The sequence below is a fragment of the Bos grunniens genome, chromosome 7 (genome assembly GCF_055505025.1).
Source record: "Bos grunniens cultivar Pamir isolate PY7600 chromosome 7, Bosgru_T2T1.0, whole genome shotgun sequence".
Taxonomy (NCBI): Eukaryota; Metazoa; Chordata; class Mammalia; order Artiodactyla; family Bovidae; genus Bos; species Bos grunniens.
This window is the reverse complement of record NC_141171.1, coordinates 23,472,032-23,487,802: the sequence shown is the minus strand read 5'-3', so window position 1 is coordinate 23,487,802 and position 15,771 is coordinate 23,472,032. Positions and strand designations below refer to the sequence as shown.

The following is a 15,771-nucleotide window of genomic DNA, read 5'->3' as shown; positions in this document are numbered from 1 at the left end:
ACCTTTGCATTCCAGTCCCTTATAATGAAAAGGACATCTTTTTTGGGTGTTAGTTCTAAAAGGTCTTGTGAGTCTTCATAGAACCATTCAACTTCAGCTTCTTCAGTGTTACTGGTTGGGGCATAGACTTGGATTACCATGATATTGAGTGGTTTGCCTTGGAAATAAACAGAGATCGTTCTGTTGTTCTTGAGATTGCATCCAAGTTCTGCATTTCGGACTCTTTTGTTGACCATGATGGCTACTCTATTTCTTCTAAGGGATTCCTGCCCGCAGTAGTGGATATAATGGTCATCTGAGTTAAATTCATCCATTCGAGTCCATTTTAATTCACTGATTCCTAGAATGTCAGTGTTCACTCTTTCCATCTCCTGTTTGACCACTTCTAATTTGCTTTGATTCATGGACCTAACATTCCAGGTTCCTATGCAATATTGCTCTTTACAGCATTGAACCTTGTTTCTATCACCAGTCACATCCACAGCGGGGTATTGTTTTTGCTTTGGCTCCATTCCTTCATTCTTTATGGAGTTATTTATCCACTGATCTCCTGTAGCATATTGGGCACCTACCAACCTGGGGAATTCCTCTTTCAGTATCCTATCATTTTGCCTTTTCATACTGTACATGGGGTTCTCAAGGCAAGAATACTGAAGTGGTTTGCCATTCCCTTCTCCACTGGACCACATTCTGTCAAACCTCTCCACCATGACCTGTCCATCTTGGGTGGTCCCACATGGCATGGCTTAGTTTCATTGAGTTAGACAAGGCTGTGGTCCATGTGATCAGATTGGCTAGTTTTCTGTGATTATGGTTTCAGTGTGTCTGCGCTCTGATGCCCTCTCACAACACCTACCGTCTTGGGTTTCTCTTGCCTTGGACGTGGGATGTCTATTCACGGCTGCTCCAGCAAAGCGCAGCTGCTGCTCCTTACCTTGGATGAAGTCGCCCCTCCTGACCTTGAACATGGAGTAGCTCCTCTCCACCCTACTGCGCCCACGCAGCCGCTGCTCCTTGGAAATGGGGTAGCTCATCTCTGCCACTGCCCCTGACCACGGGCATGGGGTAGCTCCTCTCGGCCGCACTTCTGCACAGTCTGTCGCAGGTGGCAGACCCTGCTATTTAACTTATATGCAGAGTACATCCTGAGAAACGCTAGGCTGGAAGAAGCACAAGCTGGAATCAAGATTGCTGGGAGAAATATCAGTAACCTCAGATATGCAAATGACACCATCTTTATGGCAAAAAGTGAAGAAGAACTAAAAAGCCTCTTGATGAAAGTGAAAAAGGAAAGTGAAAAAGTTGGCTTAATGTTCAACATTCAGAAAACTAAGATCATGGCATCTGATCGAATCACTACATGAGAAATATATGGGGAAACAGTGGAAACAGTGTCAGACTTTATTTTGGGGGGCTCCAAAATCACTGCAGATGGTGATTACAGCCATGAAATTAAAAGACGCTTACTCTTTGGAAGGAAAGTTATGACCAACCTAGATAGAATATTAAAAAGCAGAGATATTACTTTGCCAACAAAGGTCTGTCTAGTCAAGGCTATGGTTTTTCCAGTGGTCATGTATAGATGTGAGAGTTGGACTGTGAAGAAAGCTGAGCACAGAAGAATTGATGCTTTTGAACTGTGGCGCTGGAGAAGACTCTTGTGAGTCCCTTGGACTGCAAGGAGATCCAACCAGTCTATCCTAAAGGAGACCAGTCCTGGGTGTTCATTGGAAAGACTGATGCTGAAGCTGAAACTCCAATACTTTGGCTACCTCATGTGAAAAGTTGACTCATTGGAAAAGACCCTGATGCTGGGAGGGATTGGGGCCAGGAAGAGAAGGGGATGACAGAGGATGAGGTGGCTGGATGGTATCACCGACTCTATGCACATGAGTCTGAGTGAACTCCAGGAGTTGGTGATGGACAGCGAGGCCTGGTGTGCTGCAGTTCATGGGGTCGCAAAGAGTCAGACATGACTGAGACACTGAACTGACTGACTGAGCATGGCCCAACCCATCAGAAGACCCATTCAGTCTCTCCCATCAGGAGCTTCCATAAGCCTCTCATCCTTCTCCATCAGAGAGCAGACAGACCAAAAGCCACAGTCACAGAAAACTAACCAATCTGATCACATGGACCACAGCCTTGTCTGACTCAATGAAACTATGAGCCATGCCGTGTAGGGCCACCCAAGACAAATGGGTCAAGGTGGAGCATTCTGACAAAATATGGTCCACTGGAGAAGGGAGTAGCAAAATTACTTCAGTATTCTTACCTTGAGAACCCCATGAGCAGTATGAAAAGGCAAAAAGATAGGACACTGAAAGATGAACTCCCCAGATCAGTAGGTGCCCAATATGCTACTGGAGACCAGTAGAGAAATAACTCAAGAAATAATGAAGACATAGCACCAAAGCAAAAACAATACCCAGTTGTAGATGTGACTGGTGATGGAAGCAAGATCCGATGCTGTAAAGAGCAATATTGCATAGGAACCTGGAGGCATGAATCAAGGCAAATTGGAAGTGGTCAAACAGGAGATGGCAAGAGTGAACGTTGACATTTTAGGAATCAGCAAACTAAAACCATTGGAATGGGTGAATTTAACTCAGATAACCATTATATCTACTACTGTGGGCAAGAATCCCTTAGAAGAAATGGAGTAGCCATCATGGTCAACAAAAGAGTCCAAAATGAAGTACTTGGATGCAATCTCAAAAACAACAGAATGATTTCTGTTCGTTTCCAAGGCAAACCATTCAATATCACAATAATCTAACTCTATGACCTGACCAGTAATGCTGAAGAAACTGAAGCTGAACGGGTCTATGTAGACCTACAAGACCTTTTAGAACTAACACCCAAAAAAGATGTCCCCTTTTCATTGTAGGGGACTGGAATGCAAAAGTAGGAAGGGAAGAAATACCTGGAGTAACAGGCAAATTTGGCCTTGGAGTACAGAATGAAGAAGGGCAAAGGCTAACAGAGTTTTGCCAAGAGAACACACTGGTCATAGCAAACACCGTCTTCCAACAACACAAGAGACAACTCTCCACGTGGACATCAAGAGATGGTCAACACCAAAAACAGATAATATTCTTTGCAGCCAAAGATGGAGAAGCTCTATACAGCCAGCAAAAACAAGACCAGAGGCTGACTATGGCTCAGATCATGAATGCCTTATTGCCAAATTCAGACTTAAATTGAAGAAAGTAGAGAGAACTACTAGAGGATTCAGATATTACCTTAATCAAATCGCTAACAGTTATACAGTAGAAGTGACAAATAAATTCAAGGAATTAGATCTGATAGACAGAGTGCCTGAAGAACTATGGATGGAGGTTTGTGACATTGTACAGGAGACAGGGATCAAGACTATCACCAAGAAAAAAGAAATGCAAAAAGTCAAAATGGATATCTGAGGAGGCATTACAAATAGCTGAGGAAAGAAGAGAAGTGAAAGGCAAAGGAGAAAAGGAAAGACATAAGCTTCTGAATTCAGAGTTCCAAGAATAGCAAGAAGAGATAAGAAAGCCTTCCTCAGTGATCAGTGCAAAGAAATAGAGGAAAACAATAGAATGGGAAAGACTCGAGATCTCTTCAAGAAAATTAGAGATACCAAGGGAACATTCCATGTAAAGATGGGCACAATAAAGGACAAAAATGGTATCAACCTAACAGAAGCAGAAGATATTAAGAAGAGGTGGCAAGAATACACAGAAAAACCATACCAAAAAAAGATCTTCATGACCCAGATAGTCACCATGGTATATCAGTCGCCTACAGCAAGACTTCCTGGTGTGCGAAGTCAAGTGGGCCTTAAGAAGCATCCCTATGAACAAAGCTAGTGTAGGTGATAGAATTCCAGATGAGCCATTTCAAATCCTAAAAGATGATGCTCTGAAAAAGTGCTGCACTCAATATGCCAGCAAATTTGGAAAACTCCCAGTGGCCACAGGACTGGAAAAGGTCAGTTTTCATTCCAGTCCCTAAGAAAGGCAATGCCAAAGAATGCTCAAACTACCACACAATTGCACTCATCTCATACGCTAGTAAAGTAATGCTCAAAATTCTCCAAGCAAGGCTTCAACAGTACATGAACCATGATCTTCCAGATGTTCGAACTAGATTTAGAAAAGGCAGAGGAACAAGAGATCACATGCCAACATCCACTGGATCGTTGAAAAAGCAAGAGAATTTCAGAAAAACATCTACTTCTGCTTTATTGACTATGCTAAAGCCTTTGACTGTATGGATCACAACAAACTGTGGAAAATTCTTCAAGAGATGGGAATACCAGACCACCTGACCTGTCTCCTGAGAAATCTGTATGCAGGTCAGGAAGCAACAGTTAGAACTGGACATGAAACAGACTGGTTCCAAATAGGAAAAGGAGTATGTCAAGGCTGTATATTATCACCCTGCTTATTTAACTTATATGCAGAGCACATCATGAGAAATGCTGGGCTGGAGGAAGCACAAGCTGCAGTCAAGATTACCAGGAGACTGCCATACAACCCAGCAATCCCACTGCTGGGCATACACACCAAGGAAACCAGAATTGAAAGAGACACATGTACCCTAATATTCATTACAGCACTGTTTATAATAGCCAGGACATGGAAGCAACCTAGATGTCCATCAGCAGATGAATGGGTAAGAAAGCTGTGGTACCTATACATAATGGAGTATTACTCAGCCATTAAAAAGAATACATTTGAATCAGTTCTAATGAGGTGGATGAAATTGGAGCCTATTATACAGAGTGAAGTAAGCCAGAAAGAAAAACACCAATACAGTATACTAACGCATATATATGGAATATAGAACGATGGTAACGACAACCCTGTATGTGAGACAACAAAAGAGACACAGATGTATAGAACAGTCTTTTGGACTCTGTGGGAGAGGGAGGGGTGGATGATTTGGGAGAATGGCATTAAAACATGTATAATATCATATAAGAAATGAATCACCAGTCCAGGTTCAATGCAAGATACAGGAAGCTTGGGGCTGGTGCCCTGGGATGACCCAGAGGGATGGTATGGGGAGGGAGGTGGGAGGGGGGTTCAGGATGGGGAACACGTGTACACCCGTGGCAGATGCATGTTGATGTATGGCAAAACCAATACAATATTGTAAAGTAAAAAAAAATAATAATAAAATTTTTTTTTAATTTTTAATAAATAAAACACACACAAAAAAGAAAAAATTTAAAAAATAATAATAACTTCAGATATGTAAATGACACCACCTTTATGGCAGAAAGTGAAGAGGAACTAAAGAGCCTCTTGATGACAGTGAAAGAGGAGAGTGAAAAAGTTGGCTTAAAGCTCAACATTCAGAAAACTAAGATCATGGCATCTGGTCCCATCACTTCATGGCAAATAGATGGAGAAACAGTAGAAACAGTGACAGACTTTATTTTTGGCGGCTCCAAAATCACTGCAGATGGTGACTGCAGCCATGAAATTAAAAGACACTTGCTCCTTGGAAGAAAAGCAATGATCAACCTAAACAGCATATTAAAAAAAAAAAAAAAAAAAACAGAGACATTACTTTGCCAACAAAGGTCCATCTAGTCAAGGCTATGATTTTTCCAGTGGTCATGTATGGATGTGAGAGTTGGACTATAAAGAAAGCTGAGTGCTGAAGAACTGATGCTTTTGAACTGTGGTGTTGGAGAAGACTCTTGAGAATCACTTGGACAGCAAGAAGATCCAACCAGTCCATCCTAGAGGAAATCAGTCCTGAATATTCATTGGAAGGACTAATGCTAAAGCTGAAACTCCAATACTTTGGCCACCTGCTGCAAAGAACTGACTCATTTTAAAACCCTGGTGCTGGGAAAGATTAAAGGCAGGAGAAGGGGACGACAGAGGATGAGATTGTTGGATAGCATCACTGAGTCCAAGGACATGAGTTTGAGTAAAATCTGGGAGCTGGCGTTGAATAGGGAGGCTGGTGTGCTGCTGTCCAGGGGGTTGCAAAGAGTTGGACACGACTGAGTGAACTGAACTGAACTGGTGGTAACTGACAGACTGAGGGTGGAACCCATGTCCACTGGATTTCAATGTCAGGCTTTTTAACTACACCAAAAGGAGTCTAAACACGCATTTGCTTGGGGTTTTGTTGCTGTTGTTTTCCATTTGTTATTTTTTATTGGAGTATAATTGCTTTATGGCATTGTGTTAGTTTCTGTTGCATTTGTTGTTTCTCACCTTGGCTACGTTGGTATATTTTTCCCCTGAGAGGTCAGTTAATCAAGATGATTCCATAGTTCAAGGGGATGCCAGCATGGTTGTTGACTGATCTTGTGGAGACTACGTGAGAACTGGAACTCAGTATTCCTTAATAAAAGTCCTGGGAAATTGCTGTTAATACTAATAACTAACTGGGAAATCTTACAGGCTTTAACTTAAGGAATTGATTTTTTTCTCCAGATTATCATGGCTTATCTGGTAATTTTTGTTATTTTACAGAGTACAATATCTAACTTGTGCTCACTGATAACTATACTCAGAGTTTATTATGCCTGGACCATTATCCAGCACAAACCTGAGTTTTTGTATGGCTTGGCCATGTAGAAACTATGGCTATGCCATAAATGTACTAATGGAGATAATTATTTCTGTATTTCAGTCCTGTTTTAAACTTCTAGTAGGTTATAAATTATAATACATTAATTCAAGACACAATAAACCATTAATTTATACATGATATAGTATCTAATTAGAGCAGAAAGATGCCACATGCCTTGGGAAGTATATAGGGTTTGAGTCTTGCCCATAACTCTTTTTTGGACTGATTTAGAGATGTAAACTCAGAGAAGGCAATGGCACCCCAGTCCAGTACTCTTGCCTGGAAAATCCCATGGATGGAGGAGCCTGGTAGGCTGTAGTCCACGGGGTCGCTAAAAGTCGGACACGACTGAGCGACTTCCTTTTCACTTTTCACTTTCATGCATTGGAGAAGGAAATGGCAACCCACTCCAGTGTTCTTGCCTGGAGGGGGAGGGGGAGCCTGGTGGGCTGCCGTCTATGGGGTCGCACAGAGTCGGACAAGACTGAAGCGACTTAGCAGCAGAAGCAGCAGCAAAAGGTCCTGTAGTAGGTTTCCTTCTGTAAACTTCTCTGTCTGGGGTGGCATCTGGAAGAGGAGAATTACACTTCAGCTTTATAACCTTACTGTGCAGCTTTTCTGAAAAGTCACTTAGCTTTATTTACACCTGCCTTGAAAAAATAAGCACTCAAACAGCAATAAACCAGGTGGAATCAATAATTTACATATCTCCAGGGGAGTCGGACAAGAAGCAAAAGAAGAAGAAATGATTGACTATTTTACAGAGATTATCTGATTTTAACATGTATGGGATACCCATATTTTGACTGAATTTAACCGATTCTGGTTTTGCTTTCAATTAATTGCCTATTACTGAGCACCAGTACACTGTGATAGAAAGGAAGTAGGGAAGAGAAGGTGAGAGGGAGGGAAGAAGGAAGAAATGAATCAGAAAAACTTAATTGAGTGTATTCCTTGCTCATGGTGAGTCCTTTCCTTGCCAGGAAATTTTCCGTCCCTATGACTTAATTGCTTTGATCTATTCACTATAACAACTAGATAAAATAGCATGATTTCCCACCCTGTAAGAAAATAAATATGGCCATTTAACTTGTTCATGTTGATCTCTAAATAATGGATTTTATTCATAAACATACTTTCAGTTGAGCTATTTAGAAAGATAGCTGTAGATGTGTTATAAGCAGTGCTGAAGAACTAGCTCCTGTTTTGTGGAGAGAAAAAATTCCCTGCTCTTATTCTGGAGGGTCACTGTTTCTTGTTTTGCTTTGTCAGTGTTTTTTGTTTTGTTTTTTCATTTCTGTGTTTCACTCTCACCCTTAATTGGTGTTTCACTGATCATAAATTGATTCATCTTAGCAGAAGGAGGGGCTGTGTCTCCAACTACCACTCTCTTATTCATATGGAAATTCTGTGTTTCTGCTGTTGTGGCTCCAGGTACAACTCATAGGGAATAGGTCTTCATGTTATGTTGTGCTACAAATTTAATCCCTGGGTTTACACTGTATTTTACCAAAAATCATGACACCATTCTTTGGATCTAGCTATTTTTATTTTATTTAAAGATTATTTCCTTTTTGTTTACCCTTAATAAAATATGTCACATCCACAGAGAGTGTACTTGAAAACAATATTTGTTTTTCCTACTTAAATGATTTTCTTAAAGGGAATCTTTCTCAAGACTGTGTCAGTCAGTTCAGTTCAGCTCAGTCGCTCAGTCATGTCCGACTCTTTGCGACCCCATGAATCGCAGCACGCCAGGCCTCCCCGTCCATCACCAACTCCTGGAGTTTACTCAAACTCGTGTGCGTCGAGTCAGTGATACCATCCAGCCATCTCATCCTCTGTTGTCCCCTTCTCCCCCTGCCCCAATCCCTCCCAGCATCAGAGTCTTTTCCAATGAGTCAACTCTTCGCATGAGGTGGCCAAAGTATTGGAGTTTCAGCTTCAGCATCAGTCCTTCCAAAGAACACCCAGGACTGATCTCCTTTAGGATGGACTGGTTGGACCTCCTTGCATTCCAAGGGACTCTCAAGAGTCTTCTCCAACACCACAGCTCAAAAGCACCACACCGTGTAGTAGCACTAAAAACAAACAGCTGAATTTTCAGCAGCTCTGTTGCCACATTTGTGCTTTCCTCACCACCGCTCTACTGATCCTTACCCTTTCCTTAATGCAAGCACCAGCCTCTCTTTTTTATTGATCGTGTGTGGTTAAAGTCTCAGATCCATTTTAAAATAATGGGCCATGAAATAAACTAAGTTCCCATTAACTGAATAAAGTCTTTAGAGTTATAAGTAATTGGCCTTGATTGGAAGTCATTTGAGGTTTGTTGAGGTATATCAGAAACAATAATTAATAAATCAACAAATTCAAAAGAAGACAGAAACAGAGGAGAAATAGAACCATGAAAAACAGGACAAATAAAATCAGATAGCAAGATGATAGACTTAAATTCATAGTGAGATGCCACTGCACATCCACTTGAATGGTTAATATTAAAAAGTTTAATGGTATCAAATTTTGGCAATAATTGTGGATAACAGAAACTCTCAGTGTTGCTAGTGGAGGTGTAAAATGTGACAACCACTTGGGGAAGTTTGACAGTTTGTTAAAATGCTAAACGTATACTTACCATATGATGAGTGCAACAGGGATGAATCTTGAAAGTCTTGTGCTAAGTGAAAGAAACCATACTTAAAGACCACATGCTTTGATTCCCTTCATGCGAACTTTTAGAAGAGGTGAAAGTATAGTGAAAGAAAGCTAAGTACTTGTCATTGGTTTGGGTGAGGGAAGTGGATTGACCACAAAAGTGCATGAAGGAACTTTAGGGGTGATGGAAATTCTCCATATCTTGATTGTAACAGTATTTACCATTGTATACATTTGTCAAAACTCACTGCAGTGTGCACTTAAAATTGTACACGATTGCATGTAAATAATACCTCAATAAAGCTGACACAAAATAATTGAATGAATTGTACTGATCAAAGAGAATTTTCAAAAGGAGAATCTATTATGACAAAGGAAGGAACAGTATTTGGAAGGAGAGGAGAGAGAGAGAGATGACTATGCTTTGTTTTATTGCAGTCATGAAATTGTGTCATATAAGAGCACAGTAGGAAGTTTGTCAAGTAGAATTCAGTCCTCTCAATAAAGAGTGAACCTTCAAATGTACCTCTGTGGTGGAATATGTAATATGATAATGAGGTTAAAATGAGATACTAGGTAGAATTAAATGTGGTTCAATCAGTTCCTTTTGAAGATTTGGGAAGGAGTTGATTTTCTTTGGAGATTTGTTTTTTTTAATTTGTGATTGACATGCAAAAAGCTGTACATATTGAATATTTGCAACTTGAGTTTGGACATAAGTGCACATTCATAAAACCATCACCACAATGAGTGCCATAAAATATCCATCACATCCAAAAGTTTCCTCCCACCCTATTTATTTATTAATTTTTTATAAAACACTTAGCATAAGATTCGATTTGACCTCTTAGTAAAAGTTTAAGTATATGGTAGGGGAGTTTGAGAGGCCTTTGTACAGAAAACAAAGTGGTGATCCTATGAGGAAAGAATTTGGAGCTTATTTAAAAAAAAAAAAAAGAGTGGCTTTAACACTAAAGCCAATCGAGAGAAATCTTTGGGGGCTGTAGTACTGTTTGTCTGTTGGCTTTGTTTGGCTGAAGTCTAATATATCATGTTGTTTTCTTTATGCATTGTTTCTTGTGATTGACTCAGTGCATTCTTCATGGAAGAGCCTTGAACTGAAGAATGGTTGAAGGTCACCATGCTGGAGCCCCAGGTAAGTTTGCCAGAACTAGAACTACTCTTGATATTTACAGCTGAGTTTGCTGTCCTTTCCTTACTGCCCTAGAGGACTGGTATTGTCCAGAACAAAAACAAAAGAAGATGCTTTCTTCCCTGGTCTTTGGCAGTTTCCTATTTCCAGAGACTTGATAGGATAATTCACTAATCCTCAGAATATTGTAAGTAACATATTTGGAGGAGAGTTTGATTCAGTCCATTCTAATTTCAAGAACAGGTTTTTTTTTTTTTAAATCACATTTGAAATCTACTCAGTTGTCATGGTGAATGAGAGTTCTTTTTTTTTTAAGTAGACTTTATCTTTAAAGCAGTCTTAAAATCACAGCAAAATTGAGCAAAAGGTACAGGATATCTTACCCCGTTGCCATAAAGGCAGAGCCTTCCCAGTGATCAACATTGACAACCAGATGTTGAGGTTAGCTATAGCCAAAATCAAACTCCCCCCCAAAAAACTGGTGAATTACTGACTGTACTAAAAGATGAATTAACTTATTTTCTTAAATATTTCTAAAAGACCAAAGTTCTCTAAAGTAGACATTACCTGTATATATTTTTTTATCATAAATCAGTGACTTTATCTAATCTTTGTTAAATTTGCTAAGCAGAGTTGTGATTTCTCTGTTAAAAAAAAGGGACATCATGTTTTTATCCGTGTTTGAGAGAGTATGTTGCTTCATGAAATTTAAGCAGAGGGGTGTCTGCAATTTCTAATGAAATGCTTGTTACTGTGAGGTTTGAATTATGATTTCACTCCCTACCACTTCACTCTCCCCATTAGGTAGCACAGCACAGTCATGATAACCTCTGGGATGCTAAACTGGAAAATTCACTCTAGAAAGTCTCACTCATTCACTTCCAATATGCAGCTTCTTGAGTGTTCAGGGTAGATGGGAGCAAAAGAGTTGGCTAATACATAGGAGGAAAATGATTGCTTCTCTTTGACGTAGGCTGAAGGTTCTAGAGTTCTTCCATATTAACCCTCCAGCATCAGTATGACTGTGGATTTCCTGGTTATTGTTTTAGGCCTTCATAATAAAGGCTACAGATCTTCTCCGTCATCTGATCACTCAGCTTTCTAGTCCTATACATAATATGACTGGTCCTTTTAATTCTTTTGCCTGAAAAGCTAAGCACTTTGGGCTTCCCTGGTGTCTCAGATGGTAAAGAATCTGCCTGCAATGCAGGAGACCCAGGTTCAGTCCCTGAGTTGGGAAGATCCCCTGGTGAAGGGGTTGGCAACCCACACCAGTATTCTTGCCTGGAGAATCCCATGGTCAGAGGAGCCTGTCAGGTTACAGTCCATGGGGTCATAAAAAGTCAGACACAACAGAGTAACTAACACTTTCACTCTAGGAGTCAGAGGGGACGCCTTCACAGTATTCCGAAATCTTCAACCTAATTCTAGACTTCACACCAATGGCTGTTTGATCTATGAACTAAAAAGCTACAAAGAGTACATCTCTGGAGAGCCTTCTGTGATCCTCTATCCTCTCACCAGTCAGTGTTCTGGATCTGCCCTATGTAATTTAGGTTCCCTCACACAAATTGTTTTACCTTTCAGATTTAATTTTATGATTGTGTCAAGTAGATACTATGCTTCATGATCTCTTTCTCTGAATACTGAGTATCTTCATTGTTCAAACTCTCTCTTCTATCTCATTAGTCAGAACTGGGTCTAGGGCTGACTCCAGACCACTTACTGCCAAATGAAGTGAAATTTCCATGGCTAACATAGACCAGTTATGATTCATCCTCATGAACTGTGGGTGGAGACTCCCTTCCTCTGAGACCACTTGTTAATTAAGGTCAGTCGCTCAGTTGCGTCCAAATCTTTGCGACCCCATGGACTACAGCATGCCAGGCCTCCCTGTAAAACACCAGCTCCTGGAGTTTACTCAGACTCATGTCCATCAAGTCGGTGATGCCATCCAACCATCTCATCTTCTGTTGTCCCCTTCTCCTCCTGCCGTCAATCTTTCCCAGCATCAGGATCTTTTCCAATGAGTCAGTTCTTCACATCAGGTGGCCAAAGTATTGGAGTTTCAGCTTTAGCATCAGTCCTTCCAATGAATATTCAGGACCGACTTCCTCTAGGATGTAATGGTTGGATCTCCTTGCTGTCTACAGGACTCTCGGAGTCATCTCCAACACCACAGTTCAAAAGCATCAATTCTTTGGTGCTCAGCTTTCTTTATAGTCCAACTCTCACATCCATACATGACCACTGGGAAAACCATAGCTATAACTAGATGGACCTTTGTTGGCAAAGTAATGTCTCTGCTTTTTAATAAGTTGTCTAGGTTTGTCATAGCTTTTCTTCCACGGAGCAAGCGTCTTTTAATTTCATGTCTGCGATCAGCCATCTGCAGTGATTTTGGAGCCCCCAAAAATAAAGTCAGCCACTGTTTCCTCGTCTATTTGCCATGAAGTGATGGGACCAAATGCCATGATCTGTTTTCTGAATGTTGAGTTTTAAGCCAACTTTTTCACTCTCCTCTTTCACTTTTATCAAGGGGCTCTTTAGTTCTTCTTTGCTTTCTGCCATAAGAGTGGTGTTATCTGCATATCTGATGTTATTGATATTTCTCCCAGCAATCTTGATTCCAGCTTGTGGTTCATCCAGCCCAGTGTTTCTCATGATGTAAGCTGCATATAAGTTAAATAAGCAGGGTGACAATACACAGCCTTGAGGTACTCCTTTTTCTATTTGGAACCAATCTGTTGTTCCATGTCCAGTTCTAACTGTTGTTTCTTGACCTGCATACATATTTCTCAGGAGGCAGGTAAGATGGTCTGGTATTCCCATTTCTTGAGGAATTTTCCACAGTTTGTTGTGATCCACACAGTCAAAGGCTTTAGCATAGTCAATAAAGCAGAAGTAGATGTTTTTCTAGAACTCTCTTGCTTTTTCAGTGATCCAGTTGATGTTGGCAATTTGATCTCTGGTTCCTTTGCCTTTTCTAAATCCAGCTTGAACATCTGGAAGTTCACGGTTCACGTACTGTTGAAGCCTGGCTTGGAGAACAATGAATATTACTTTGCTAGTGTGTGAGACTAATGCAATTGTGCAGTATTTTAAACATTCTTTGGCATTGCCTTTCTTTGGGATTAAAATGAAAAATGACATTTTCTAGTCCTCTGATCACTGCTGAGTTTTCCAAATTGGCTGGAACATTGAGTGCAGCACTTTCTTAGCATCATCTTTTAGGATTTGAAATAGCTCAACTGGAATTCCATCACCTCCACTAGCTTTTTTCATAGTGATGCTTCCTAAGGCCCACTTGACTTAACATTCCAGGATGTCTGGCTTTAGGTGAGTGATCACACCATCGTTATTATCAGGTTGTGAAGATCTTTTTTGTATGGTTTTTCTGTGTATTCTTGCCACCTCTTCTTAATATCTTCTGCTTCTGTTAGGTCAATACCATTTCTATCTTTTATTGTGTCCATCTTTACATGAAAATTTCCATGGTGTCTCTAATTTTCTTGAAGAGATCTCTAGTCTTTCCCATTTTATTGTGACTGGTGATAGAAGTAAAGTCTAATGCTGTAAAGAGCAATATTGCATAGGAACCTGGAATGTTAGGTCCATGAATCAAGGAAAATTGAAAGTGGTCAAAAAAATGACAAGAGTGAACATCGACATTTTAGGAATCAGCAAACTAAAATAGACTGGAATGGGTGAATTTAATTCAGATGACCATTATATCTACTACTGTGGGCAAGAGTCCCTTAGAAAAAATAGAGTAGCCATCATAGTCAACAAAAGAGTCCAAAATGAAGTACTTGGATGCAGTCTCAAAAACGACAGAATGATCTGTTTGTTTCCAAGGCAAACCATTCAATATCACAATAATCTAAGTCTGTGCCCCGACCAATAATGCTGAAGAAGCTGAAGTTGAATGGTTCTATGAAGACCTACAAGACCTTCTAGAACTAACACCCAAAAAAGATGTCCTTTTCATTATAGGGGACTGGAATGCAAAAGTAGGAAGTCAAGAAACACCTGGAGTAACAGGCAAATTTGGCCTTAGAGTACAAATGAAGAAGGGGCAAAGGCTAACAGAGTTTTGCCAAGAGAACGCACTGGTCATAGCAAATACCATCTTCCAACAGCACGAGAACACTCTACTTATGGACATCACCAGATGGTCAATACAAAATCAGGTTGATTATATTCTTTGGAGCCAAAGATGGAGAAGCTCTATACAGCCAGCAAAATCAAGACCGGGAGCTGACTGTAGCTCTGATCATGAACTCCTTATTGCCAAATTGGGATTCAAATTGAAGAAAGTAGAGAAAACCACTGGACCATTCAGGTATGACCTAAATCAAATCCCTTACGACTATATAGTGGAAGTGACAAATAGATTCAACGGATTAGATCTGACAGACAGAGTGCCTGAAGAACTATGGATGGAGGTTTGTGACACTGTACAGGAGATAGGGATCAAGACCATCCCCAAGAAAAAGAAATGCAAAAAGGCAAAATGGTTGTCTGAGGAGGCCTTACAAACAGCTATGAAAAGAGAAGCGAAAGGCCAAGAGAAAAGGAAAGATATACCCTTTTGAATGCAGAGTTCCAAAGAATAGCAAGAAGAGATAAGAAAGCCTTACTCAGTGATCAATGCAAAGAAATAGAGGAAAACAATAGAATGGGAAAGACTAGAGCTGTCTTCAAGAAAATTAGAGATACCAAGGGAACTTGTTGATTTTGGTTCTGTTTATAGGAAAGAAGGTTGTCCCATTGATCTTGCAACAAACTGATTCTGCCATAGATATATCCTGCAAAATGTTTACTTCTTGGACTGGATGTGGAGAGATCTAATAAAAAGATAAATGACCCAAAATGAGAAGGCAGGAAAGGCAGCAAAATAACCCAGAACACAAAGAATTCCTATGTAGAATATATTGTAACAAAATATGTGGTTAAATTTTGCTTACTTAAATATATATTTAAAGAGTGAAATTCCTAGATAGACTGGTTATTATGTTTATGATTTTCTAGCCAAGGGTTCTATATGACTGATGAATTGGTGTCAAGCAAGAAAATTAGAAAGAAAAGGCAAAATGTCTCATCTCAAATTCTTCACTTCTATACTCACCTCTGAACTTCTGAATTGATGAGGTTCTATGGGGATGGGGGAGGGGCTCCTATTTAATATATTCTAACTTTTTAAAAATCTCTTCCTCAAAGGAAATCAGAGAGGAAGGAAGTTACTTTGGTAGTTTCACTAACATGACTTGACTGAGAAATCAGCAGATGCACATAGCCACGATCTTGCCTCTCTCTTCTAAGGCAAATATTTACGCTGAACAGGCATGTGGGATTGACATGTAATGACGACAGGTCCACCC

General features: G+C 40.2%; 1 protein-coding gene across 1 annotated transcript in view; it reads left to right on the top strand.

Moving 5' to 3' along the window:
- Nucleotides 1-15,771, top strand: part of LYRM7 (LYR motif containing 7) — a 248,132-nt gene that overhangs the window by 32,702 nt on the left and 199,659 nt on the right. Inside the window, exon 4 of the transcript XR_015166910.1 lies at nucleotides 10,327-10,390. The gene's annotated coding sequence lies outside the window, so the exon portion shown is untranslated. The remainder of the gene's footprint in view (nucleotides 1-10,326; nucleotides 10,391-15,771) is intronic.